The following is a 27,597-nucleotide window of genomic DNA, read 5'->3' as shown; positions in this document are numbered from 1 at the left end:
TCGAGGAAACTTCGCCTCGATTCTTATCTCACGAATATCGCCGCTATCGTTGGTCAATCAAAAAAAATTCACATTCTTAAAAAAGTCGTTTCCGCTCTTTTAAAAACCTGCTTCCCCTGACACGTGACCTCTTCTTGTAAGCCAATGTTTTTTGGCCTAATTATTTAGAACTACTATACACTTGATATCAGCGTCTAAAAAACCCACCTTTAACAACAAAAAAATGAAGTGAAAAATGAGATGAAACACGTCGAATAAAGGGGAATGGTGGTTCTTTCTTAAGCGAAAAAACAGAATGAATAAATATTTTCGAATGTGAATCGTTTATTCCCATCTACTTTTGAATGTTTCTTTCTCCTTAGGCACTGACACTGCAATTCTTCAACGGATTTCAATGAATCATATAGTTAGAGGAAGATTTTTGACGTAGTTAATTTCGTGGGTACGGAGGTGAATTCCTCTTAACAAAGGAGACAAACCAATCTTGACCTTTAATTCAAGTACTCAAAGCTTATTTAAACCCTTAACGTCTTGTTTCAATTTTGCGTTGTTTCAAAAATTGTTCTTGGGTCTTGTTGAGGGTGGTCTATCGTATCTTTCTACTCCCAATGATTGTTAAAGTGTACAGCCACCATGCTTCTTATGGCGTAGGGTTTTACAACTTTTGCAGCAACGAATAACAATGTTCCGATAAAATATGCGGAGTTCATACAAGCCTGGAAAAACTCGAGGAAAACTCAAGGAGATTGTAAGCCTCGTTAAAGCTTAATTATAATTAAATACTTAATTTCAGGCAAGGGTATTCGGAATAGCTCTCTGACCGTAGCTCTTTTGATTGTAGCTTTAGGCGAAGAATGGGCTATTAGTTTGACATGGTGTGTAGAAGAAGAAGAAGGAGAAGAAGAAGATGTTTCGTTCGTTATTTTTAAATAGTACTTCGTAAAACCACTTCTAGGTGGCGCTAGCTCCATAATTTTTTTGTCAACGATTTTTAAATTCATAATATTTTTTTTTCTCCACCTTCACCGGGATTCGAACGCGGGACCTACGGCATGCCAGCCCGATACTATACTTCTTCCTCTACAGCCGCTTGGTGAAAGAGGGTTCCAGACATAGTAGGAGAGAGAACGAAAGTATATAAATACCGGTCCGAGCGGGCAAGATCGATTGGCAGGGAGGAGGGAACTTGACAGGCTGTATTAAAGTGAATAGGCACGTTCGTTCGCTTCGTGGCTAAACTCGTCTCTCCGGCGCTGACTCTGCCAACCGTCGTGGTGTCCGCGCGCTTACGTCAAATTTAAAAACCGGCTTTGAACTGGAATGGGAAGGTCATGTTTGAATTTCTGCCATGGTTAACTATAAGAAGCGTTGTTTTTTTAATTGTTGAAGTAACTCTAAGTATATAACAAAACCGGACATGGTAAATATCATTTTCAAACCATTTCCCAAACCTAAAACAGCTTGAAATTTATAAAAAGGCGATATAGTACAGGAAAAATAGGTTTTAACCCGGAACACATTGAAACAAAGCGGAAAATTTCAGATCTTATAGATGTTTGGGCGCTCTTTAACGTGGTGTGGTCTCCCACACTCTCCCATTGGAGGAATTTCCGCCATATTGGAAAATGGCGGACAAAATCGAAAAAACGTTTAATAACTCCGGTTTTACTTAGCCAATTAACACGTTATTAGGCTTCCTTTGTAGAATACCTTCAAACACATAATTCATCTTTAAACATATTTTGCCCTACAACTAACCGGAAGTTCACAATTTGACCCTGAAGATTAGACTCATATAAAAAATTGGAGATTTAAAGTTTTTATGGTTTCTATTTTCAGAATACATTTCCAAAATTAAGCATATAGTTCCTATTACTGACAAATTTTGTTTCTATTCTGACCTGAGCTATAATGTTTAGAACGGGAGAGGGTAAAACAGCCTTTGTATCATCATAAAACCTAATCTTTAAATATATACCATTGTTCGCCCACACTTGTCAATACGGCTAAAGTTGAGTTCAAGCGTGTGAAACGAAGTTTACATAACCAAGTGTATACTTTAAATGAAGATTATAGAATTGAGCTTTTGAATTAGCTTCTCTTCCACCAACAAGTGCGACAGCAAAGCAGCATTCAAATAGTTTATCACCAAGTTCTAACGTGCCTTTGAAGCAGCCTAAATGCTAGAGAATGGGGTTGGAGCAGGGTGGGCAAAAATCCGGATTTTTCTTGAAAAAGCCACTGGTATGGTTTTTTGCAGGTTTAAACCGGATTTTATTGGATTTATCTGGCTTTTTTTTAAACTACTCTCTAGTGTCTAATTTTAGCACTTCTTTTTACATTTAGCGCGCTAGTTGTCTTCTGCTAGACCGTCTAATTGAGAATAATTTTTATTGTACATAAAAGTTGATAAAACTATAGACATTTCCTTAGAGATGAGTAGGGCCCCTGATTTAATCAGGATTTTTCAATCCAACCCGACCCATATCGGGTCGGAAAATCCTAGGTGTGGTTTAGTTAGAAAATTACTTAAAATGTTTTGCTGGTCGAGTCGGGTAGGGTTATCATTCCGTCTACCCGGGTAGACATTTTTATTATCTTCAATGGGGCAGGGTTGGGCCCGGGTAGGCTTTTTTGTGATCTTCAATAGGGCAGCTAGGGTCGGGCCCGGGTAGGCTTTTTGTGGTCTTCAAAAGGGCAGCTAGGGTCGGGCCCGGGTAGGCTTTTTGTGATCTTCAATAGGACAGGGTCTGATAAAGATTTTTCTAAATGCGCGGTCCGACCCAAAAATATAGCGTTGCGAAAAATTCAACTCAGTATCACGAGTTTCGGATGGGCAGTGGGAGAAGGGCGCGTCAAACTAACCCACAACATATGGGAATCGACCATTTCGTTGAAATAAAGAGGTAAAGGCATGTGGGTCAAACGTTTCCTTCCATCTCACTTTATGGTGACTGCACTGTACTCTTTTATTATGTTTTGAAAAATCCACTGGCTTTTTCATCGTGGTTTAAACCGGTTTAATCCAGGTGGATAAAACCGGACTGGATACCAGCGTGCCAACCCTGGGTTGGAGACAGGTAGGATCTGAAGTTCTGAACTCAAACCAATCATTACCACTCTACAACCTGCTCCAGGTGAGCTCTTGCAGATGATCTCTCGTAAATGCAAGGAAGTCTGTGAATTGAAATGTGAATGCCGTAAAACTGGTCCAGTCTGTTCTTCAATTTGTAGACACTGCAAATGAACATAGAGAGAGAGGCTCAACATCAAGAAGAGGACTATGATTAATCTTAAGCTTAACCAATATTGATAAATATATCAATATACAAGTTGGTAAACCAAAATAAACCTCTCCGATTCGAGACGCAATTAAGAGGTTATTCTTAAATAATTACGAAAATATAATTGATATTAATTACTTTAGTCGTCAGTAGTTTAACGTAATTCTACTGATGTCATTTTAAGAAACTTAATTCCTAAAATAATTTTAAACATAGCTGTTGTTGACGTTTGAATTCTAGCGTAAGCCTCTTTAACAATTTTTGGAAATTTAGGGTATATAAGGCGACTGATTGACAATAAATGATAATAAATCCGCAATTGCATGAACTTTTGGTTGAAGCCCTGCAATTGGGAGGCTAGACGTTTCTTGTAACCCTAGCCGATCGCCACGCACTTCTTGATCCTAACGTTGGGAGTAGAAGCCAAAAACTACTAACTGCGAACACGTTTGCTCTGATATGCCAACTGCGAACCCGGTGACCGGCTAATACACCCACACGTCCAGTGTAATACCTCTCCGTGACGTCATCGTCACTCGGAGAGGTAAAAACGGATTTATGTACTAAGAACGTCGGCTCATATCTTTAGCCTCTAGGACCATCATTGCATACTTTATTGAGAAACTTCGTCTGCTTATATTTTAAACTCCACCCACAAGTTTTGTATATAGCGACTTCTAGTGGTCGAAAGTGTCATTCTTATCTCTATTTTCGTGGTTAAGTAATTTTTTATTTATTTTTTCGAAATGGCGCCAGTGGTAAAAAACAAAGTGGACAACAATGCGATATAACTCCAGATTTAGTGGAATTTAGTTTTAAAGTTAAGAATATATAAATAATTGATGTTTCTTTAAATATTCACTTTAAGTATCTGGTTTTTCTTTCTTTGTACTCAAATTATTATTGTAGTACATTTATAAGTTATTATTAATATTTACTTGCCTTATGCAGTATCTATATTTAAAGCCCAAAATATAAGAGAATAAGGCCGATAGATGGCGAGCGCGAGTTTTGAAATTATAAGCATCACATACACAGTAGTAGTCGAGGATGGGTAGGGAATTTGCTACGTTCAACGTTTTTCTTACATAAATCCGTTTTTGCTTAAAGTTAAACAAAACTTTTTAAACAATACCAGAGTGATATTTACAAAAATTATTTTGTTAGACCTCTACTCCTCAAACAACAAAATGGCGCGGATTTTACTAGGGTTTGGTGAAAAACTTCCAATATCCGCTGCCACAGCGCTAGTGTCAGGCGTTGCTCTAACCAAACCTAGCTCCCTTTTCAATTGCCTATCCGCTGCTGGCCCATTGGGCCGAATCCCATTAGAACGCATGTCCCATTGAATCGAATATAGCCAAAATGTGCGGGTTTATTATCTTAAAATTTTCAATGCTACCATTACCCTTAACACCGGATTTGGAATGCGTAGTGGATTGGAGAAAATTTCAACTGAATCGTTTAGATTTAGATATGGTTGGGCCAGCCTACTTCGCGTATGTCAGGGATGTTCAACCTTTATTCGCGGTGGTCCAAATTCAAAATTAGAGACCATCAAGCGGGCCACACAATAAAAATTCACCATTTTTCATTTATTTGATAAATTTTACAATTGTTTTTACCAGTTTTAGTGAGAAACCTGACATTTCTTTTGTTTAATTATCTCATCAATATTGGAATCCAGTTTAGAAGTTGAAATACGCAGGCAATTTTCAAGATGACTATTCGACAATCGATTTCTACCCTTGCTTTTGGTCTGTTTCATTCTTGAAAACACTTGCTCACAAATGAATGTTCTACCAAACAGTGAGCTCATAAATAGAGCGTTTTCGCGAATTTCTGGATATTTTTCATTAGTTACATACGTTTGTAGAACTCAATGAGCTCCGTTTTGTTGAATTTTTCTTTCAGTCTTGAATCACATTGCATGTCAATAATTTCCATTAGTAGGTTCTGTGGTACAGATTCAACATCCTGAGAAAACGGACGTGAATAGATATCGAGAAATAGTTTGTTTTCTCTGAAATCCTGGAATCGAAGTGAAAATTCTTCTCTAAGCCTCGATACTAATTTTGGGTATTCCTGGGGGGTAATGACGCGCTTCAGACCCGATAATGTGGGAAAGTTAATGTAATTTTTGACTTTCAACTGATTTTCCCACAATCTGAGTTTAACTTCAAAAGACGTGATATGTTCGAACATAGAACTGATTAGTTGGTTATTGCCTTGCATACGCGAGTTAAGCTCATTTAGAAAGGCAAAATCACAAATCCATTTTTCATCATTAAATTCTGCCACTTCCTTTCCTTTCTCTTCCATAAAAGTTTTGATCTCATCTTTAAGGCCAACTTATAGGTGGGCCCGTAGAATTACCTCGGCGGGCTATAAATACTCAACTGGGGCCAAATTAAAAAAACCTTAGTTGGACATCACTTGCTTATGTAGACGACACTAGTGACGAAAATGAGGATATACCATTCATGAGTAGGCATTCAGCTTTCAAATAAGATAGGCAGGCCATTACGAGGATTTTGTTGCTTCAAGTGACCTGAAAACTAAGCCTGGTGACGATTTTATTTTTATGCGTTCTAGATATTTTGCTTATCGGCAATTATTACCTGTTCAAATTCAGTTGGATGAACAATTAAAACTTATCTTTCATTTGGTTTTTAAATAAATTAAAGTATTAACACATGTTATCACTTGTTTGTCTCCTTTTATTTTTACCTCTCCGAGTGACGTATGTCACGGAGAGGTTCTAATTTCAACTTCACCCTCCTTTTGAAAACGAGAGAAGAAACGGGCACGAACTTCACGAAGGTATGGTACGTTCTTTTCGAGAACGAAATGTCCTTCAAATCTGGCCAAAATTGTGGCGTAAATCTTGGCATCAGCTGCTGACATGTTAAATGGCAGAAGGATGTCTTTGGCCTGATCCCCATCATATAAATAAGAGCACTTATTTGTTCTTCTGAATTTTTGCTGAGGCCAGTCGCGGTGCGAAACCGTTCTAAACGCCTTATCCACCGAGACCACTCACCCGGTGTAGAAAAAGAATATGGTTCCAGAGAACTAACTTGAAATGTCGGGGCTGGGTTAGCAGGGATGGTTGGTTGAGCCATATTGAAATATGACGCAACAACGGAAAACAATGGGAACGTGAAGCCTTGGCCAGTTTGGAACGAGTACGACGCTAGAGGTGGAGACGGCAAAAAACAATTGCGCGAACACTGGGCAAAATAATGCGGAAACTAATGGCACACTTCTGACACCATGTTATATTTGAAAGTCAATAAAATATATTTAAGTTAATGAGCAAAAGTATTAGGCTTTATTGAGAAGGCTATGACAATGGCTTTATGATTTACATGTCTAGCTTATACTAGAGACTACTACATGCATATATTGTCTGTACTAACACCTTTTTCTAGAGATGTCGCTTGAAACAGGACAAACTTGCTATACCGCCACTTTTAAAATTATTACGTAGTTGTGATTGTTTCCTGCTATATAAGTCGTTATTCGAGAAAAAAGAAGAAATATTGTAAGTCTGACTGTTGTTGTTTGATTTGTCTTATATTTTTGCTTTAAAACCACGGAGAAAGGTTTATAAATGTAGAAACTAAATTTACCGTATTGCCTGGTTTCATTAAGAACGTTCAGCTAGGTGTACCATTCCGTTACCGGTTCCGTATAAAAATTACAATCCGGCACTAAACCTAGTACTTGGTAGTGGTTGCTGAACGCACATACACTTTTCAAACGCTGACGCGAAAAACCAGTAAGCGAATTTAGTTTTATACTTTTTGTCATGGAATATGATTTTAAATGGAAAATTTATTAAAGGAATACCGAACTGATTTAAAAATTATCTCAAATTTAAAAAAACCTTACTTTTTTGAGAGTTTAAACTCTTCTGATTCCAAAAATATACTTAATAAATATTTAAATATGAGGGAAAACACAGAAAAAACACTTCGAAAACTTGAATTTTGGGGGAAAAAGCAAATTTGCGGAGAAAATATTTGGCGGCTTTTTCTCCTCGCTACGTCACTCACGGTATCTAGCGGAAAAGCCAAGCGCGTGCGCCCGAGACTGTTATAATAGGTCAATATTCTAAAAGTATTTCCTTATCTATTCTTATCAGTAGGCATCAATTCTTGTTATCTAATCTATACTTGTAACACTGATGTGATAAGGAGGTCAATTATTTTTCTGTCGGCTGCTACACGATGGTTAAGCAAGTTACTAGAAAGAAAACCTGTGTTGAGGCCGGTTCGTGTATTAATGAAATGAAAGATATATATAATAACTATTATACGGTGGAATAACGTATTAAATAACCGCGACAGTTATGTACTAATTAGAGATAATCATTTATATTAACTTTATTAATAAACTAATTTAATGCAAAGTCGGCTATGATTATTGGTAACGTTAACATAACAATTCAACATGGTAGCATAGCGTGGTTACCAATAATCTAGTGGTGAGTTAGAATTTATAACATCGCGGAGTTCATCTACGGTAGCCAGCATGTGTCGGGAACATTGAGGCGATAGTATCCGTGTGCGATATACAAGACAAAAATCGGGCCTTGGACATGATGAAAGCAGGAACGGACATAACCGAAAGCGAGCAACAAGGATGATACACGTGACCTAGGAGTGACATTGACTGGAGTAAGGTTCAACTGTAGATTGAAGATTAACAAGGTAACGAATTGCAACAAATAAGACTGTGATAGGAGACTCTTGAACAATGACAATAACTATACGTTACTTACAATAAGAATAATAGTAGTATGGTATGAGTATAAGACAATTTATATAAGACAATAGAATATATGATATTAGTAATCAGTTAAGATGTCCGACGACGAAGAGGAGTATGGTGCTTCGAATAATTCATTTTCATTTCGTAAATTACGAGATGGCAATTACGACTCATGGAAAATGAATATCCGAGCAGCTTTGCTAGATTTTGGATTATGGGGCATAGTTGAGGGTACGGTAGTAGAGCCAGCAAACACAGCCACGGCCACGGCAACGGAAAAGGAATCATATCAGAGACGAAACGAAAGAGCGTTGTCGAAAATAACCCTAGCCATTAGCGATTCAAATAAAAGGTTGATAGCGAAACAAAAGACAGCAAAAGGGGCGTGGGACGAGCTTGCTAAAATTTATGAACCCAAATCAAAGGCGAGGAAGGCAGAGTTGCGAGAGGCGTTTCTAGAATGCCGATATTCTAATAAGGAATCAATGGCATCACATTTGGCGAAAATTACCAGTATTGCAGAAGAACTTATTGACGCAGGCCTATCACTCACAAATGAAGAAATCGCATTTCAAATGTTGTTAAATTACCTGCTGAATATAATCAAGTATCATCGTTAGCGTATCATTGGAAGGACTCGGACTTTACCCTGACAATGTGAAGGCATTACTAATAGCGGAACATGATAGACAAAAACGATTAGAAGTAGCCGAGTTCAAGGAGCAAACACAGGCAGGTTTTTCTTCTTTGGCAAGAAACAAATCCAGAGGGCGTCATAATAGTAGGCATAGAAGTACATCTAGATCTAGAAGACAAGAAACTCCTAGACGATGTTACAATTGTAATGAAGAGGGACATTACGCTAGAGATTGTCGGAATACGAGGCAATATAAACGAACTGAGACAAGGGAAAGTAAAAGGGACGGAAGGAAAGCATTTTTTGCCTCAACACTAATTGTAGTCAAGAGTACAGAAGATTGGGTCCTCGACACCGGGGCAACCCACCACTTTTGTAATAATAAAGCTTGGTTCGAAAGCTATAGGGAAATGGAGTCGGAAGTAGAAATCGCGGAAGGTGGGGCGAAGGCACAAGGTTGTTTTGAAGTCTAAGAAGTAACGTAAAAAGGAAATATTTTTCCACAATACTTGACGATCGTTCTTCGCCTAAGCTTCCGTGGCGCAATGGTTAGCGCGTTCGGCTGTTAACCGGAAGATTGGTGGTTCGAGCCCACCCAGGAGCGTTGTTTTGAAGTCTTAGAAGTAAAGTAAAAAGGAAATATTTTTCCACAATACTTGACGAACATTCTTCGCCTAAACTTCCGTGGCGCAATGGTTAGCGTGTTAGGATGTTAACCTAAAGGATGGTGGTTCAAGCCCACCCGGGAGCGTTGTTTTGAGGTCTTAAAAGTAACGTTAAAAGGAAATATTTCTCCACAATAATTGAAGACCATTCTTGCTTAAGCTTCCGTGGCGCAAGGGTTAGCGCGTTTGGCTTTTAACCGAAAGGTTGGTGGTTCGAGCGTTGTTTTGAAGTCTTAGAAGTATCGTAAAAAGGAAATGTTTTTCCACAATACTTGACGATTATTCTTTCCCTAAGCTTCCGTGGCGCAATGGTTAGCGCGTTCCGCTGCTAACCGAAAGGTTGGTGGTTCGAGTTTACCCAGGAGCGTTGTTTTGAAGTCTAAGAAGTAACGTAAAAAGGAAATATTTTTCCACAAGTCTTGACGACCGTTCTTCGCCTAAGCTTTCGTGGCGCAATGGTTAGCGCGTTCGGCTGTTAACCGGAAGATTGGTGGTTCGAGCCCACCCAGGAGCGTTGTTTTGAAGTCTTAGAAGTAACGTTAAAAGTACATATTTTTCCACAATACTTGACGATCAATCTTTGTCTAAGCTTCCGTGGCGCAATGCGATAGCGCATTCCTCTGTTAAGCGAAAGGTTGGTGGTTCGAGCCCACCCGGGAGCGTTGTTTTGAAGTGTTAGAAGTAAAGTAAAAAGGAAATATTTTTCCACAATACTTGACGAACATTCTTCGCCTAAACTTCCGTGGCGCAATGGTTAGCGTGTTAGGATGTTAACCGAAAGGATGGTGAATCAAACCCACCCGGGAGCGTTGTTTTGAAGTCTTAAAAGTAACGTTAAAAGGAAATATTTCTCCACAATAATTGAAGACCATTCTTGCTTAAGCTTCCGTGGCGCAAGGGTTAGCGCGTTTGGCTTTTAACCGAAAGGTTGGTGGTTCGAGCGTTGTTTTGAAGTCTTAGAAGTATCGTAAAAAGGAAATGTTTTTCCACAATACTTGACGATTATTCTTTCCCTAAGCTTCCGGGGCGCAATGGTTAGCGCGTTCGGCTATTAACCGAAAGGTTGGTGGTTCGAGCCCACCCGGGAGCGTTGTTTTGAAGTTTTAGAAGTAACGTAAAAAGGAAATATTTTTCCACAATACTTGACGATCGTTTTTCGCCTAAGCTTCCGTGGCGCAATGGTTTGCGCGTTCGGCTGTTAACCGAAAGGTTGGTGGTTCGAGTCCACCCGGGAGCATTGTTTGGAAATCTTAGCAGTAATGTAAAAAGGAAATATTTTTCCACAATACTTGACGATCGTTCTTTGCCTAAGCTTCCGTGGCGCAATGGTTAGCGCGTTCGGCTGTTATTCGGAAGATTGGTGGTTCGAGCCCACCCAGGAGCGTTGTTTTGAAGTCTTAGAAGTAACGTTAAAAGGAAATATTTTTCCACAATACTTGACGATCAATCTTTGTCTAAGCTTCCGTGGCGCAATGCGATAGCGCATTCCTCTGTTCAGCGAAAGGTTGGTGGTTCGAGCCCACCCGGGTGCGTTGTTTTGAAGTGTTAGAAGTAAAGTAAAAAGGAAATATTTTTCCACAATACTAGACGAACATTCTTCGCCTAAACTTCCGTGGCGCAATGGTTAGCGTGTTAGGCTGTTAACCGAAAGGATGGTGGTTCAAGCCCACCCGGGAGCGTTGTTTTGAAGTCTTAAAAGTAACGTTAAAAGGAAATATTTCTCCACAATAATTGAAGACCATTCTTGCTTAAGCTTCCGTGGCGCAATGGTTAGCGCGTTTGGCTTTTAACCGAAACGTTGGTGGTTCGAGCGTTGTTTTGAAGTCTTAGAAGTATCGTAAAAAGGAAATGTTTTTCCACAATACTTGACGATTATTCTTTCCCTAAGCTTCCGTGGCGCAATGGTTAGCGCGTTCCGCTGTTAACCGAAAGGTTGGTGGTTCGAGTTTACCCAGGAGCGTTGTTTTGAAGTCTAAGAAGTAACGTAAAAAGGAAATATTTTTCCACAAGTCTTGACGACCGTTCTTCGCCTAAGCTTTCGTGGCGCAATGGTTAGCGCGTTCGGCTGTTAACCGGAAGATTGGTGGTTCGAGCCCACCCAGGAGCGTTGTTTTGAAGTCTTAGAAGTAACGTTAAAAGTACATATTTTTCCACAATACTTGACGATCAATATTTGTCTAAGCTTCCGTGGCGCAATGGGATAGCGCATTCCTCTGTTAAGCGAAAGGTTGGTGGTTCGAGCCCACCCGGGAGCGTTGTTTTTGAAGTCTTAAAAGTAACGTTAAAAGGAAATATTTTTCCACAATACTTGAAGACCATTCTTGATTAAGCTTCCGTGGCGCAATGGTCAGCGCGTTCGGCTGTTAACCGAAAGGCTGTTAAATCGAGCCCACCCAGGAGCTTTCTTTTGAAGTCTTAGAAGTAACATAAAAAGAAATATTTTTCCACATTACTTGACGAACATTCTTCGCCTAAACTTCCGTGGCGCAATGGTTAGCGTGTTAGGCTGTTAACCGAAAGGATGGTGGTTCAAGCCCACCCGGGAGCGTTGTTTTGAAGTCTTAAAAGTAACGTTAAAAGGAAATATTTCTCCACAATAATTGAAGACCATTCTTGCTTAAGCTTCCGTGGCGCAATGGTTAGCGCGTTTGGCTTTTAACCGAAACGTTGGTGGTTCGAGCGTTGTTTTGAAGTCTTAGAAGTATCGTAAAAAGGAAATGCTTTTCCACAATACTTGACGATTATTCTTTCCGTAAGCTTCCGTGGCGCAATGGTTAGCGCGTTCCGCTGTTAACCGAAAAGTTGGTGGTTCGAGTTTACCCAGGAGCGTTGTTTTGAATTCTTAGAAGTAACGTTAAAAGTACATATTTTTCCACAATACTTGACGATCAATCTTTGTCTAAGCTTCCGGGGCGCAATGGGATAGCGCATTCCTCTGTTAAGCGAAAGGTTGGTGGTTCGAGCCCACCCGGGAGCGTTGTTTTGAAGTGATAGAAGTAAAGTAAAAAGGAAATATTTTTCCACAATACTTGACGAACATTCTTCGCCTAAACTTACGTGGCGCAATGGTTAGCGTGTTAGGCTGTTAACCGAAAGGATGGTGGTTCAAGCCCACCCGGGAGCGTTGTTTTGAAGTCTTAAAAGTAACGTTAAAAGGAAATATTACTCCACAATAATTGAAGACCATTCTTGCTTAAGCTTCCGTGGCGCAATGGTTAGCGCGTTTGGCTTTTAACCGAAACGTTGGTGGTTCGAGCGTTGTTTTGAAGTCTTAGAAGTATCGTAAAAAGGAAATGTTTTTCCACAATACTTGACGATTATTCTTTCCCTAAGCTTCCGTGGCGCAATGGTTAGCGCGTTCCGCTGTTAACCGAAAGGTTGGTGGTTCGAGTTTACCCAGGAGCGTTGTTTTGAAGTCTAAGAAGTAACGTAAAAAGGAAATATTTTTCCACAATACTTGACGAACATTCTTCGCCTAAACTTACGTGGCGCAATGGTTAGCGTGTTAGGCTGTTAACCGAAAGGATGGTGGTTCAAGCCCACCCGGGAGCGTTGTTTTGAAGTCTTAAAAGTAACGTTAAAAGGAAATATTACTCCACAATAATTGAAGACCATTCTTGCTTAAGCTTCCGTGGCGCAATGGTTAGCGCGTTTGGCTTTTAACCGAAACGTTGGTGGTTCGAGCGTTGTTTTGAAGTCTTAGAAGTATCGTAAAAAGGAAATGTTTTTCCACAATACTTGACGATTATTCTTTCCCTAAGCTTCCGTGGCGCAATGGTTAGCGCGTTCCGCTGTTAACCGTAAGGTTGGTGGTTCGAGTTTACCCAGGAGCGTTGTTTTGAAGTCTAAGAAGTAACGTAAAAAGGAAATATTTTTCCACAAGTCTTGACGACCGTTCTTCGCCTAAGCTTTCGTGGCGCAATGGTTAGCGCGTTCGGCTGTTAACCGGAAGATTGGTGGTTCGAGCCCACCCAGGAGCGTTGTTTTGAAGTCTTAAAAGTAACGTTAAAAGGAAATATTTTTCCACAATACTTGAAGACCATTCTTGATTAAGCTTCCGTGGCGCAATGGTCAGCGCGTTCGGCTGTTAACCGAAAGGTTGTTAAATCGAGCCCACCCAGGAGCTTTCTTTTGAAGTCTTAGAAATAACATAAAAAGGAAATATTTTTCCACATTACTTGACGAACATTCTTCGCCTAAACTTCCGTGGCGCAATGGTTAGCGTGTTAGGCTGTTAACCGAAAGGATGGTGGTTCAAGCCCACCCGGGAGCGTTGTTTTGAAGTCTTAGAAGTATCGTAAAAAGGAAATGTTTTTCCACAATACTTGACGATTATTCTTTCCCTAAGCTTCCGTGGCGCAATGGTTAGCGCGTTCCGTTGTTAACCGAAAGGTTGGTGGTTCGAGTTTACCCAGGAGCGTTGTTTTGAAGTCTAAGAAGTAACGTAAAAAGGAAATATTTTTCCACAAGTCTTGACGACCGTTCTTCGCCTAAGCTTTCGTGGCGCAATGGTTAGCGCGTTCGGCTGTTAACCGGAAGATTGGTGGTTCGAGCCCACCCAGGAGCGTTGTTTTGAAGTCTTAGAAGTAACGTTAAAAGGAAATATTTTTCCACAATACTTGAAGACCATTCTTGATTAAGCTTCCGTGGCGCAATGGTCAGCGCGTTCGGCTGTTAACCGAAAGGTTGTTAAATCGAGCCCACCCAGGAGCTTTCTTTTGAAGTCTTAGAAGTAACATAAAAAGGAAATATTTTTCCACATTACTTGACGAACATTCTTCGCCTAAACTTCCGTGGCGCAATGGTTAGCGTGTTAGGCTGTTAACCGAAAGGATGGTGGTTCAAGCCCACCCGGGAGCGTTGTTTTGAAGTCTTAAAAGTAACGTTAAAAGGAAATATTTCTCCACAATAATTGAAGACCATTCTTGCTTAAGCTTCCGTGGCGCAATGGTTAGCGCGTTTGGCTTTTAACCGAAACGTTGGTGGTTCGAGCGTTGTTTTGAAGTCTTAGAAGTATCGTAAAAAGGAAATGTTTTTCCACAATACTTGACGATTATTCTTTCCCTAAGCTTCCGTGGCGCAATGGTTAGCGCGTTCCGCTGTTAACCGAAAGGTTGGTGGTTCGAGTTTACCCAGGAGCGTTGTTTTGAAGTCTAAGAAGTAACGTAAAAAGGAAATATTTTTCCACAATACTTGACGAACATTCTTCGCCTAAACTTCCGTGGCGCAATGGTTAGCGTGTTAGGCTGTTAACCGAAAGGATGGTGGTTCAAGCCCACCCGGGAGCGTTGTTTTGAAGTCTTAAAAGTAACGTTAAAAGGAAATATTACTCCACAATAATTGAAGACCATTCTTGCTTAAGCTTCCGTGGCGCAATGGTTAGCGCGTTTGGCTTTTAACCGAAACGTTGGTGGTTCGAGCGTTGTTTTGAAGTCTTAGAAGTATCGTAAAAAGGAAATGTTTTTCCACAATACTTGACGATTATTCTTTCCCTAAGCTTTCGTGGCGCAATGGTTAGCGCGTTCCGCTGTTAACCGAAAGGTTGGTGGTTCGAGTTTACCCAGGAGCGTTGTTTTGAAGTCTAAGAAGTAACGTAAAAAGGAAATATTTTTCCACAAGTCTTGACGACCGTTCTTCGCCTAAGCTTTCGTGGCGCAATGGTTAGCGCGTTCGGCTGTTAACCGGAAGATTGGTGGTTCGAGCCCACACAGGAGCGTTGTTTTGAAGTCTTAGAAGTAACGTTAAAAGTACATATTTTTCCACAATACTTGACGATCAATCTTTGTCTAAGCTTCCGTGGCGCAATGGGATAGCGCATTCCTCTGTTAAGCGAAAGGTTGGTGGTTCGAGTCCACCCGGGAGCGTTGTTTTGAAGTCTTAAAAGTAACGTTAAAAGGAAATATTTTTCCACAATACTTGAAGACCATTCTTGATTAAGCTTCCGTGGCGCAATGGTCAGCGCGTTCGGCTGTTAACCGAAAGGTTGTTAAATCGAGCCCACCCAGGAGCTTTCTTTTGAAGTCTTAGAAGTAACATAAAAAGGAAATATTTTTCCACATTACTTGACGAACATTCTTCGCCTAAACTTCCGTGGCGCAATGGTTAGCGTGTTAGGCTGTTAACCGAAAGGATGGTGGTTCAAGCCCACCCGGGAGCGTTGTTTTGAAGTCTTAAAAGTAACGTTAAAAGGAAATATTTCTCCACAATAATTGAAGACCATTCTTGCTTAAGCTTCCGTGGCGCAATGGTTAGCGCGTTTGGCTTTTAACCGAAACGTTGGTGGTTCGAGCGTTGTTTTGAAGTCTTAGAAGTATCGTAAAAAGGAAATGTTTTTCCACAATACTTGACGATTATTCTTTCCCTAAGCTTTCGTGGCGCAATGGTTAGCGCGTTCCGCTGTTAACCGAAAGGTTGGTGGTTCGAGTTTACCCAGGAGCGTTGTTTTGAAGTCTAAGAAGTAACGTAAAAAGGAAATATTTTTCCACAAGTCTTGACGACCGTTCTTCGCCTAAGCTTTCGTGGCGCAATGGTTAGCGCGTTCGGCTGTTAACCGGAAGATTGGTGGTTCGAGCCCACACAGGAGCGTTGTTTTGAAGTCTTAGAAGTAACGTTAAAAGTACATATTTTTCCACAATACTTGACGATCAATCTTTGTCTAAGCTTCCGTGGCGCAATGGGATAGCGCATTCCTCTGTTAAGCGAAAGGTTGGTGGTTCGAGCCCACCCGGGAGCGTTGTTTTGAAGTCTTAAAAGTAACGTTAAAAGGAAATATTTTTCCACAATACTTGAAGACCATTCTTGATTAAGCTTCCGTGGCGCAATGGTCAGCGCGTTCGGCTGTTAACCGAAAGGTTGTTAAATCGAGCCCACCCAGGAGCTTTCTTTTGAAGTCTTAGAAGTAACATAAAAAGGAAATATTTTTCCACATTACTTGACGAACATTCTTCGCCTAAACTTCCGTGGCGCAATGGTTAGCGTGTTAGGCTGTTAACCGAAAGGATGGTGGTTCAAGCCCACCCGGGAGCGTTGTTTTGAAGTCTTAAAAGTAACGTTAAAAGGAAATATTTCTCCACAATAATTGAAGACCATTCTTGCTTAAGCTTCCGTGGCGCAATGGTTAGCGCGTTTGGCTTTTAACCGAAACGTTGGTGGTTCGAGCGTTGTTTTGAAGTCTTAGAAGTATCGTAAAAAGGAAATGTTTTTCCACAATACTTGACGATTATTCTTTCCCTAAGCTTCCGTGGCGCAATGGTTAGCGCGTTCCGCTGTTAACCGAAAAGTTGGTGGTTCGAGTTTACCCAGGAGCGTTGTTTTGAAGTCTAAGAAGTAACGTAAAAAGGAAATATTTTTCCACAAGTCTTGACGACCGTTCTTCGCCTAAGCTTTCGTGGCGCAATGGTTAGCGCGTTCGGCTGTAAACCGGAAGGTTGGTGGTTCGAGCCCACCCAGGAGCGTTGTTTAGAAGTCTTAGAAGTAACGTTAAAAGTACATATTTTTCCACAATACTTGACGATCAATCTTTATCTAAGCTTCCGTGGCGCAATGCGATAGCGCATTCCTCTGTTAAGCGAAAGGTTGGTGGTTCGAGCCCACCCGGGAGCGTTGTTTTGAAGTCTTAGAAGTATCGTAAAAAGGAAATATTTTTCCACAATACTTGACGAACATTCTTCGCCTAAACTTCCGTGGCGCAATGGTTAGCGTGTTAGGCTGTTAACCGAAAGGATGGTGGTTCAAGCCCACCCGGGAGCGTTGTTTTGAAGTCTTAAAAGTAACGTTAAAAGGAAATATTTCTCCACAATAATTGAAGACCATTCTTGCTTAAGCTTCCGTGGCGCAATGGTTAGCGCGTTTGGCTTTTAACCGAAACGTTGGTGGTTCGAGCGTTGTTTTGAAGTCTTAGAAGTATCGTAAAAAGGAAATGTTTTTCCACAATACTTGACGATTATTCTTTCCCTAAGCTTCCGTGGCGCAATGGTTAGCGCGTTCCGCTGTTAACCGAAAAGTTGGAGGTTCGAGTTTACCCAGGAGCGTTGTTTTGAAGTCTTAGAAGTAACGTTAAAAGTACATATTTTTCCACAATACTTGACGATCAATCTTTGTCTAAGCTTCCGTGGCGCAATGGGATAGCGCATTCCTCTGCTAAGCGAACGGTTGGTGGTTCGAGCCCACCCGGGAGCGTTGTTTTGAAGTGTTAGAAGTAAAGTAAAAAGGAAATATTTTTCCACAATACTTGACGATCGTTCTTTGCCTAAACTTCCGTGGCGCAATGGTTAGCGTGTTAGGCTGTTAACCGAAAGGATGGTGGTTCAAGCCCACCCGGGAGCGTTGTTTTGAAATCTAAGAAGTAACGTAAAAAGGAAATATTTTTCCACAATACTTGACGATCATTCTTCGTCTAAGCTTCCGTGGCGCAATGGTTAGCACGTTCGGCTGTTAACCGAAAGGTTGCTAAATCGAGCCCACCCACGAGCTTTGTTTTGAAGTCTTAGAAGTAACGTAAAAAGGAAATATTTTTCCACAATACTTGTCGATCATCCTTTGCCTTAGCCTCCGTGGCGCAATGGTTAGCGCGTTCGGCTATTAATCGAAAAATTGTGGAAAAATATTTCCTTTTTACGTTACTTCTTAGACTTCAAAACAACGCTCCCGGGTGGGCTCGAACCACCCGAGAGCGTTGTTTTGAAGTCTAAGAAGTAACGTAAAAAGGAAATATTTTTTCACAATACTTGACGATCGTTCTTCGCCTAAGCTTCCGTGGCGCAATTGTTGGCGGGTTCGGCTGTTAACCGAAAGGTTGGTGGTTCGAGTCCACCCGGGAGCGTTGTTTTGAAGGCTTAGCAGTAATGTAAAAGGGAAATATTTTTCCACAATACTTGACGATCGTTCTTTGCCTAAGCTTCCGTGGCGCAATGGTTAGCGCGTTCCGCTGTTAACCGAAAGGTTGGTGGTTCGAATCCACCCAGGAGCTTTCTTTTGAAGTCTTAGAAGTAACATAAAAAGGAAATATTTTTCCACAATACTTGACGATCATTCTTTGCCTAAAATTCCGTGGCGCAATAGTTAGCGCGTTCGGCTGTTAACCGAAAGGTTGTTAAATCGAGCCCACCCAGGAGCGTTGTTTTGAAGTCTAAGAAGTAACGTAAAAAGGAAATATTTTTGCACAATACTTGACGATTGTTCTTCGCCTAAGCTTCCGTGGCGCAATGATTGGCGCGTTCGGCTGTTAACCGAAAGGTTGGTGGTTCGAGTCTACCCGGTAGCGATGTTTTGAAGTCTTAGAAGTAACATTAACAGGAAATATTTTTCCACAATACTTGTCGATCATCCTTTGCCTTAGCTTCCGTGGCGCAATAGTTAGCGCGTTCGGCTATTAATCGAAAAATTGTGGAAAAATATTTCCTTTTTACGTTACTTCTTAGACTTCAAAACAACGCTCCCGGATTGGCTCGAACCACCCAAGAGTGTTGTTTTGAAGTCTAAGAAGTAACGTAAAAAGGAAATATTTTTCCACAATACTTGACGATCGTTCTTTCCCTAAGCTTCCGTGGCGCAATGGTTAGCGCGTTCCGCTGTTAACCGAAAGGTTGGTGGTTCGAATCCACCCAGGAGCTTTCTTTTGAAGTCTTAGAAGTAACGTAAAAAGGAAATATTTTTCCACAATACTTGACGATCATTCTTTGCCTAAACTTCCGTGGCGCAATGGTTAGCGTGTGAGGCTGTTAACCGAAAGGATGGTGGTTCAAGCCCACCCGGGATGTTGTTTTGAAGTCTTAAAAGTAACGTTAAAAGGAAATATTTCTCCACAATACTTTAAGACCATTTTTGCTTAAGCTTACGTGGCGCAATGGTTAGCGCGTTTGGCTTTTAACCGAAAGGTTGGTGGTTCGAGCCCACCCGGGAGCGTTGTTTTAAAGTCTTAGAAGTATCGTAAAAAGGAAATGTTTTTCCATAATACTTGACGATTTTTCTTTCCCTAAGCTTCCGTGGCGCAATGGTTAGCGGGTTCGGCTTTTAACCGAAAGGATGGTGGTTCAAGCCCACCTGGGAGCGTTGTTTTGAAGTCTTAGAAGTAACGTAAAAAGGAAATATTTTTTCACATTACTTGATTATCATTTTTTGGTAAGCTTCTGCGGCGCTGTGGTTAGATCGTTCGGCTGTTAACCGGAAGGTTGGTGGTTCGAGCCCACCCAGGAGCTTTGTCTTGAAGCCTTAGAAGTAACGTTAAAAGGAAATATTTTCACAATACTTGATGATTATTCTTTGCCTAAAATTCCGTGGCGCAATGGTTAGCGTGTTCGGCTGTTAACCGAAAGGTTGTTAGTTCGAGCCCACCCAGGAGCGTTGTTTTGAAGTCTTAGAAGTAACATTAACAGGAAATATTTTTCCACAATACTTGTCGATCATCCTTTGCCTTAGCTTCGGTGGCGCAATAGTTAGCGCGTTCGGCTATTAATCGAAAAATTGTGGAAAAATATTTCCTTTTTACGTTACTTCTTAGACTTCAAAACAACGCTCCCGGATGGGCTCAAACCACCCGAGAGCGTTGTTTTGAAGTCTAAGAAGTAACGTAAAAAGGAAATATTTTTCCACAATACTTGACGATCGTTCTTCGCCTAAGCTTCCGTGGCGCAATTGTTGGCGCGTTCGGCTGTTAACCGAAAGGTTGGTGGTTCGAGTCCACCCGGGAGCGTTGTTTTGAAATCTTAGCAGTAATGTAAAAGGGAAATATTTTTCCACAATACTTGACGATCGTTCTTCGCCTAAGCTTCCGTGGCGCAATGATTGGCGCGTTCGGCTGTTAACCGAAAGGTTGGTGGTTCGAGTCCACCCGGGAGCGATGTTGTGAAGTCTTAGCAGTAATGTAAATGGAAAATATTTTTCCACAATGCTTGACGATTATTCTTTGCCTAAAAATCCGTGGCGCAATGGTTAGCGCGTTCCGCTGTTAACCGAAAGGTTGTTAAATCGAGCCCACCCAGGAGCTTTGTTTTGAAGTCTTAGAAGTATCGTAAAAAGGAACTATTTCTCCACAATACTTGAAGACCATTCTTGATTAAGCTTCCATGGCGCAATGGTTAGCGCGTTTGGCTTTTAACCGAAAGGTTGGTGGTTCGATCCCACCCGGGAGCGTTGATTTGAAGTCTTAGAAGTATCGTAAAAAGGAAATGTTTTTCCACAATACTTGACGATTTTTCTTTCCCTAAGTTTCCGTGGCGCAATGGTTAGCGCGTTCGGCTTTTAACCGAAAGGATGGTGGTTCGAGCCCACCCGGGAGCGTTGTTTTGAAGTCTAAGAAGTAACGTAAAAAGGAAATGTTTTTCCACAATACTTAACGGTCATTCTTCGTCTAAGCTTCCGTGGAGCAATGGTTAGCGCGTTTGGCGGTTAACCGGAAGGTTGGTGGTTCGAGCACACCCAGGAGCTTTTTTTCTGAAGTCTTAGAAGTAACGTAAAAAGGAAATATTTTCCACAATATTTGATGATTATTCTTTGCCTAAAATTCCGTTGCGCAATGGTTAGCGCGTTCGGCTGTTAACCGAAAGGTTGTTAGTTCGAGCCCACCCAGGAGCTTTGTTTTGAAGTCTAAGAAGTAACGTAAAAAAGGAAATATTTCTCCACAATACTTGAAGACTATTCTTGCTTAAGCTTCCGTGGCGCAATGGTTAGCGTGTTCGGCTGTTAACCGAAAGGTTGTTAGTTCGAGCCCACCCAGGAGCTTTGTTTTTAAGTCTAAGAAGTAACGTAAAAAGGAAATATTTTTCCACCATACTTGACGATCATTCTTCGCCTAAGCTTCCGTGGCGCAATGGTTAGCGCGTTCGGCTGTTAACCGAAAGGTTGGTGGTTCGAGCCCACCCAGGAGCGTTGTTTTGAAGTCTAAGAAGTAACGTAAAAAGGAAATGTTTTTCCACAATACTTAACGGTCATTCTTCGTCTAAGCTTCCGTGGAGCAATGGTTAGCGCGTTCGGCTGTAAACCGAAAGGTTGTTAGTTCGAGCCCACCCAGGAGCTTTGTTTTGAAGTCTAAGAAGTATCGTAAAAAGGAAATGTTTTTCCACAATACTTGACGATTTTTCTTTGCCTAAGCTTCCGTGGCGCAATGGTTAGCGCGTTCGGCTTTTAACCGAAAGGCTGGTGGTTCGAGCCCACCCGGGATCGTTGTTTTCAAGTCTTAGAAGTATCGTAAAAAGGAAATGTTTTTCCACAATACTTGACGATTTTTCTTTGCCTAAGCTTCCGTGGCGCAATGGTTAGCGCGTTCGGCTGTTAATCGGAAGGTTGGTGGTCCGAGCCCACCCGGGAGCGTTGTTTTGAAGTCTTAAAAGTAACGTAAAAAGGAAATGTTTCTCCACAATACTTGATGATTATTCTTTGCCTAAAATTCCGTGGCGCAATGGTTAGCGCGTTCGGCTGTTAACCGAAAGGTTGTTAAGTTCGAGCCCACCTAGGAGCTTTGTTTTGAAGTCTAAGAAGTAACGTAAAAAGGAAATATTTCTCCACAGTACTTGAAGTCTATTCTTCCTTAAGCTTCCGTGGCGCAATGGTTAGCGCGTTCGGCTGTTAACCGAAAGGTTGGTGGTTCGAGCCCACCCAGGAGCGTTGTTTTGAAGTCTAAGAAGTAACGTAAAAAGGAAATGTTTTCCACAATACTTAACGGTCATTCTTCGCCTAAGCTTCCGTGGAGCAATGGTTAGCGCGTTCGGCGGTTAACCGGAAGGTTGGTGGTTCGAGCACACCCAGGAGCTTTGTTTTGAAGTCTTAGAAGTAAAGTTAAAAGGAAATATTTTCCACAATACTTGATGATTATTCTTTGCCTAAAATTCCGTGGCGCAATGGTTAGCGCGTTCGGCTGTTAACCGAAAGGTTGTTAGTTCGAGCCCACCCAGGAGCTTTGTTTTGAAGTCTAAGAAGTAACGTAAAAAGGAAATATTTTTCCACCATTCTTGACGATCATTCTACGCCTAAGCTTCCGTGGCGCAATGGTTAGCGCGTTTGGCTGATAACCGAAAGGCTGGTGGTTCGAGCCCACCCGGGATCGTTGTTTTCAAGTCTTAGAAGTCTCGTAAAAATGAAATGTTTTTCCACAATACTTGACGATTTTTCTTTGCCTAAGCTTCCGTGGCGCAATGGTTAGCGCTTTCGGCTGTTAACAGGAAGGTTGGTGGTTCGAGCCCACCCGGGAGCGTTGTTTTGAAGTCTTAAAAGTAACGTTAAAAGGCAATATTTCTTCACAATACTTGAAGATAATTCTTGCTTAAGCTTCCGTGGCGCAATGGTTAGCGCGTTCGGCTGTTAACCGAAAGGTTGGTGGTTTGAGCCCACCCAGGAGCGTTGTTTTGAAGTCTACGTAAAAAGGAAATATTTTTCCACAATACTTGACGATCATTCTACGCCTATGCTTCCGTGGCGCAATGCTTTGCAGGCGCGTTCGGCTGTTAACCGGAAGATTGGTGGTTCGAGCCCAGCCAGGAGCGTTGTTTTGAAGTCTTAAAAGTAACGTTAAAAGGAAATCTTTCTTCACAATACTTCAAGATAATTCTTGCTTATGCTTCCTTGGCGCAATGGTTAGCGCGTTCGGCTGTTAACCGAAAGTTTGGTGGTTCGAGCCCACCCAGGAGCGTTGTTTTGAAGTCTAAGAAGTAACGTAAAAAGGAAATGTTTTTCCACAATACTTAACGATCATTCTTTGTTTAAGCTTCCGTGGCGCAATGGTTAGCGCGTTCGGCTGTTAACCGGAAGGTTGATGGTCCGAGCCCACCCGGGAGCGTTGTTTTGAAGTCTTAAAAGTAACGTTAAAAGGCAATATTTCTTCACAATACTTCAAGATAATTCTTGGTTAAGCTTCCGTGGCACAATGGTTAGCGCGTTCGGCTGTTAACCGAAAGGCTGGTGGTTCGAGCCCACCCGGGATCGTTGTTTTCAAGTCTTACAAGTATCGTAAAAAGGAAATGTTTTTCCACAATACTTGACGATTTTTCTTTGCCTAAGCTTCCGTGGCGCAATGGTTAGCGCGTTCGGCTTTTAACCGAAAGGCTGGTGGTTCGAGCCCACCCGAGATCGTTGTTTTGAAGTCTTAAAAGTAACGTAAAAAGGAAATATTTCTCCACAATACTTGAAGACTATTCTTGCTTAAGCTTCCGTGCCGCAATGGTTAGCGTGTTCGGCTGTTAACCGAAAGGTTGTTTGTTCGAGCCCACCCAGGAGCTTTGTTTTTAAGTCTAAGAAGTAACGTAAAAAGGAAATATTTTTCCACAATACTTAACGATCATTCTTCGCCTAAGCTTCCGTGGCGCAATGGTTAGCGCGTTCGGCTGTAAATCGGAAGGTTGATGGTCCGAGCCCACCCGGGAGCGTTGTTTTGAAGTCTTAAAAGTAACGTTAAAAGGCAATATTTCTTCACAATACTTCAAGATAATTCTTGCTTAAGCTTCCGTGGCGCAATGGTTAGCGCGTTCGGCTGTTAACCGAAAGGCTGGTGGTTCGAGCCCACCCGGGATCGTTGTTTTCAAGTCTTAGAAGTATCGTAAAAAGGAAATGTTTTTCCACAATACTTGACGATTTTTCTTTGCCTAAGCTTCCGTGGCGCAATGGTTAGCGCGTTCGGCTGTTAACCGAAAGGCTGGTGGTTCGAGCCCACCCGAGATCGTTGTTTTCAAGTCTTAGAGGTAACGTAAAAAGGAAATATTTTTCCACAATACTTGACGATCATTCTTTGCCTAAGCTTCCGTGGCGCAATGCTTAGCGCGTTCGGCTGTAAACCGAAAGGTTGGTGGTTCGAGCCCACCCGGGAGCATTGTTTTGAAGTCTAGGAAGTAACGTAAAAAGGAAAAATTTTTCCACAATACTTGACGATCATTCTTCGCCTAAGCTTCCGTGGCGCAATGGTTAGCGCTTTCGGCTGTTAACCGAAAGGATGGTGGTTCAATCCCACCCGGGAGCGTTGTTTTCAAGTCTTAAAAGTAACGTTAAAAGGAAATATTTCTCCACAGTACTTGAAGACCATTCTTGCTTATGCTTCCGTGGCGCAATGGTTAGCGCGTTCGGCTTTTAACCGAAAGTTTGGTGGTTCGAGCCCACCCGGGAGCGTTGTTTTGAAGTCTTAGAAGTAACGTAAAAAGGAAATATTTTTCCACAATACTTGACGATCATTCTTTGCTTAAGCTTCCGTGGCGCAATGTTTATCGCGTTCGGCTTTTAACCGAAAGGTTGGTGGTTCGAACCCACCCGGGAGCGTTGTTTTGAAGTCTTAGAAGTATCGTAAAAAGGAAATGTTTTTCCACAATAATTGAAGACTATTCTTGCTTAAGATTCCGTGGCGCAATGGTTAGCGCGTTCGGCTGTTATCCCAAACGGTTGTTAGTTCGAGCCCACCGAGGAGCTTTGTTTTGAAGTCTTAGAAGTAACGTAAAAAGGAAATGTTTTTCCACAATACTTGACGATTTTTCTTTCCCTAAGCTTCCGTGGCGCAATGGTTAGCACGTTCGGCTGTTAACCGAAAGGTTGGTGGTTCGAGTCCACCCAGGGCCTTTGTTTTGAAGTCTTAGAAGTAACGTAAAAGGAAATATTTTTCCACAATACTTGACGATCATTCTTTCCCTAAGCTTCCGTGGCGCAATGGTTAGCGCGTTCGGCTGTAAACCGAAAGGTTGGTGGTTCGAGCCCACCCGGGAGCCTTGTTTTGAAGTCTTAGAAGTAACGTAAAAAGGAAATGTTTTTCCACAATACTTGAAGACTATTCTTGCTTAAGATTCCGTGGCGCAATGGTTAGCGCGTTCGGCTGTTAACCCAAACGGTTGTTAGTTCGAGCCCACCCAGGAGCTTTGTTTTGAAGTCTTAAAAGTAACGTTAAAAGTAAATATTTCTCCACAATACTTGAAGACCATTCTTGCTTATGCTTCCGTGGCGCAATGGTTAGCGCGTTCGGCTTTTAACCGAAAGGATGGTGGTTCAAGCCCACCAGGGAGCGTTGTTTTGAAGTCTTAGAAGTATCGTAAAAAGAAAATGTTTTTCCACAATACTTGACGATTTTTCTTTCCCTAAGCTTCCGTGGCGCAATGTTTAGCGCGTTCGGCTGTTAACCGGAAGGTTGGTGATTCGAGCCCACCCGGGAGCGTTGTTTTGAAGCCTTGAAAGTAACGTTAAAAGGAAATATTTCTTCACAATACTTGAAGACTATTCTTGCTTAAGATTCCGTGGCGCAATGGTTAGCGCGTTCGGCTTTTAACCGAAACGGTTGTTAGTTCGAGCCCACCCAGGAGCTTTGTTTTGAAGTTTTAGAAGTAACGTAAAAAGGAAATGTTTTTCCACAATACTTGACGATTTTTCTTTCAATAAGCTTCCGTGGCGCAATGGTTAGCACGTTCGGCTGTTAACCGAAAGGTTGGTGGTTCGAGTCCACGCAGGGCCTTTGTTTTGAAGTCTTAGAAGTAACGTAAAAAGGAAATATTTTTCCTCAATACTTGACGATCATTCTTTCCCTAAGCTTCCGTGGCGCAATGGTTAGCGCGTTCGGCTGTAAACCGAAAGGTTGGTGGTTCGAGCCCACCCGGGAGCCTTGTTTTGAATTCTTAGAAGTAACGTAAAAAGGAAATGTTTTTCCACAATACTTGAAGACTATTCTTGCTTAAGATTCCGTGGCGCAATGGTTAGCGCGTTCGGCTGTTAACCCAAACGGTTGTTAGTTCGAGCCCACCCAGGAGCTTTGTTTTGAAGTCTTAAAAGTAACGTTAAAAGTAAATATTTCTCCACAATACTTGAAGACCATTCTTGCTTATGCTTCCGTGGCGCAATGGTTAGCGCGTTCGGCTTTTAACCGAAAGTTTGGTGGTTCGAGCCCACCCGGGAGCGTTGTTTTGAAGTCTTAGAAGTATCGTAAAAAGGAAATGTTTTTCCACAATACTTGACGATCATTCTTTGCTTAAGCTTCCGTGGCGCAATGTTTATCGCGTTCGGCTTTTAACCGAAAGGTTGGTGGTTCGAACCCACCCGGGAGCGTTGTTTTGAAGTCTTAGAAGTAACGTAAAAAGGAAATGTTTTTCCACAATACTTGACGATTTTTCTTTCCCTAATCTTCCGTGGTGCAATGGTTAGCGCGTTCGGCTGTTAACCGAAACTTTGGTGGTTCGAATCCACCCGGGATCGTTGTTTTCAAGTCTTACAAGTATCGTAAAAAGGAAATGTTTTTCCACAATACTTGACGATTTTTCTTTGCCTAAGCTTCCGTGGCGCAATGGTTAGCGCGTTCGGCTTTTAACCGAAAGAATGGTGGTTCAAGCCCACCAGGGAGCGTTGTTTTGAAGTCTTAGAAGTATCGTAAAAAGAAAATGTTTCTCCACAATACTTGACGATTTTTCTTTCCCTAAGCTTCCGTGGCGCAATGTTTAGCGCGTTCGGCTGTTAACCGGAAGGTTGGTGATTCGAGCCCACCCGGGAGCGTTGTTTTGAAGCCTTGAAAGTAACGTTAAAAGGAAATATTTCTTCACAATACTTGAAGACTATTCTTGCTTAAGATTCCGTGGCGCAATGGTTAGCGCGTTCGGCTTTTAACTGAAAGGTTGTTAGTTCGAGCCCACCCAGGAGCTTTGTTTTGAAGTCTTAGAAGTAACGTAAAAAGGAAATGTTTTTCCACAATACTTGACGATTTTTCTTTCCCTAATCTTCCGTGGTGCAATGGTTAGCGCGTTCGGCTGTTAACCGAAACTTTGGTGTTTCGAATCCACCCGGGATCGTTGTTTTCAAGTCTTACAAGTATCGTAAAAAGGAAATGTTTTTCCACAATACTTGACGATTTTTCTTTGCCTAAGCTTCCGTGGCGCAATGGTTAGCGCGTTCGGCTTTTAACCGAAAGGATGGTGGTTCAAGCCCACCTGGGAGCGTTGTTTTGAAGTCTTAGAAGTAACGTAAAAAGGAAATATCTTTTCACATTACTTGATGATCCTTTTTTGCTAAGCTTCCGCGACGCTATGGTTAGAGCGTTCGGCTGTTAACCGAAAGGTTGTTGGTTCGAGGCTCTACCGACTCATTAACCTGATTAGAAGTGGAACCATTTTCATTTTTGATAAGCACCAGCAGGCATTAAAACTAAAAAGTATTTATTCAAACGTTATAGAAAGTTGTGGTACACAATTAAACACTATTCTCTCGTTGTACCTCAATAATAGCATTAATAATTGCTAGCTTTTGTCCATACTGAAGCTGATTTGTCTCTAGCCTCATAAAAAGAGAATACGCA

At 41.7% G+C, this 27,597-nt stretch overlaps 13 non-coding genes across 13 annotated transcripts; all 13 read left to right on the top strand.

Moving 5' to 3' along the window:
- Positions 1-10,382: 10,382 nt before the first annotated feature.
- Positions 10,383-10,455, top strand: TRNAN-AUU (transfer RNA asparagine (anticodon AUU)). Its single transcript has one exon. It is a non-coding gene; the product is annotated as a tRNA-Asn (tRNA).
- A 6,291-nt stretch (positions 10,456-16,746) lies between these two features.
- TRNAY-GUA (transfer RNA tyrosine (anticodon GUA)) lies at positions 16,747-16,819 on the top strand. Its single transcript has one exon. It is a non-coding gene; the product is annotated as a tRNA-Tyr (tRNA).
- Positions 16,820-17,469: 650 nt separating this feature from the next.
- Positions 17,470-17,543, top strand: TRNAS-GCU (transfer RNA serine (anticodon GCU)). Its single transcript has one exon. It is a non-coding gene; the product is annotated as a tRNA-Ser (tRNA).
- A 3,026-nt stretch (positions 17,544-20,569) lies between these two features.
- Positions 20,570-20,642, top strand: TRNAK-UUU (transfer RNA lysine (anticodon UUU)). The gene has a single exon. It is a non-coding gene; the product is annotated as a tRNA-Lys (tRNA).
- A 1,689-nt stretch (positions 20,643-22,331) lies between these two features.
- On the top strand, positions 22,332-22,404 carry TRNAI-GAU (transfer RNA isoleucine (anticodon GAU)). Its single transcript has one exon. It is a non-coding gene; the product is annotated as a tRNA-Ile (tRNA).
- Positions 22,405-23,646: 1,242 nt separating this feature from the next.
- On the top strand, positions 23,647-23,719 carry TRNAY-GUA (transfer RNA tyrosine (anticodon GUA)). The gene has a single exon. It is a non-coding gene; the product is annotated as a tRNA-Tyr (tRNA).
- Positions 23,720-24,086: 367 nt separating this feature from the next.
- On the top strand, positions 24,087-24,159 carry TRNAY-GUA (transfer RNA tyrosine (anticodon GUA)). Its single transcript has one exon. It is a non-coding gene; the product is annotated as a tRNA-Tyr (tRNA).
- Positions 24,160-24,379: 220 nt separating this feature from the next.
- Positions 24,380-24,452, top strand: TRNAK-UUU (transfer RNA lysine (anticodon UUU)). Its single transcript has one exon. It is a non-coding gene; the product is annotated as a tRNA-Lys (tRNA).
- A 514-nt stretch (positions 24,453-24,966) lies between these two features.
- TRNAY-GUA (transfer RNA tyrosine (anticodon GUA)) lies at positions 24,967-25,039 on the top strand. Its single transcript has one exon. It is a non-coding gene; the product is annotated as a tRNA-Tyr (tRNA).
- A 220-nt stretch (positions 25,040-25,259) lies between these two features.
- On the top strand, positions 25,260-25,332 carry TRNAK-UUU (transfer RNA lysine (anticodon UUU)). Its single transcript has one exon. It is a non-coding gene; the product is annotated as a tRNA-Lys (tRNA).
- Positions 25,333-25,847: 515 nt separating this feature from the next.
- TRNAY-GUA (transfer RNA tyrosine (anticodon GUA)) lies at positions 25,848-25,920 on the top strand. The gene has a single exon. It is a non-coding gene; the product is annotated as a tRNA-Tyr (tRNA).
- A 220-nt stretch (positions 25,921-26,140) lies between these two features.
- Positions 26,141-26,213, top strand: TRNAK-UUU (transfer RNA lysine (anticodon UUU)). The gene has a single exon. It is a non-coding gene; the product is annotated as a tRNA-Lys (tRNA).
- A 955-nt stretch (positions 26,214-27,168) lies between these two features.
- On the top strand, positions 27,169-27,241 carry TRNAK-UUU (transfer RNA lysine (anticodon UUU)). Its single transcript has one exon. It is a non-coding gene; the product is annotated as a tRNA-Lys (tRNA).
- The last annotated feature ends 356 nt before the right edge of the window (positions 27,242-27,597 follow it).

Source organism: Phalangium opilio, unplaced genomic scaffold (genome assembly GCF_054372755.1).
Source record: "Phalangium opilio isolate 3A_F unplaced genomic scaffold, DU_Popi_V2 ptg000043l_1, whole genome shotgun sequence".
NCBI classification, from domain to species: Eukaryota; Metazoa; Arthropoda; class Arachnida; order Opiliones; family Phalangiidae; genus Phalangium; species Phalangium opilio.
This window is presented reverse-complemented; position numbering and strand designations above follow the sequence as displayed.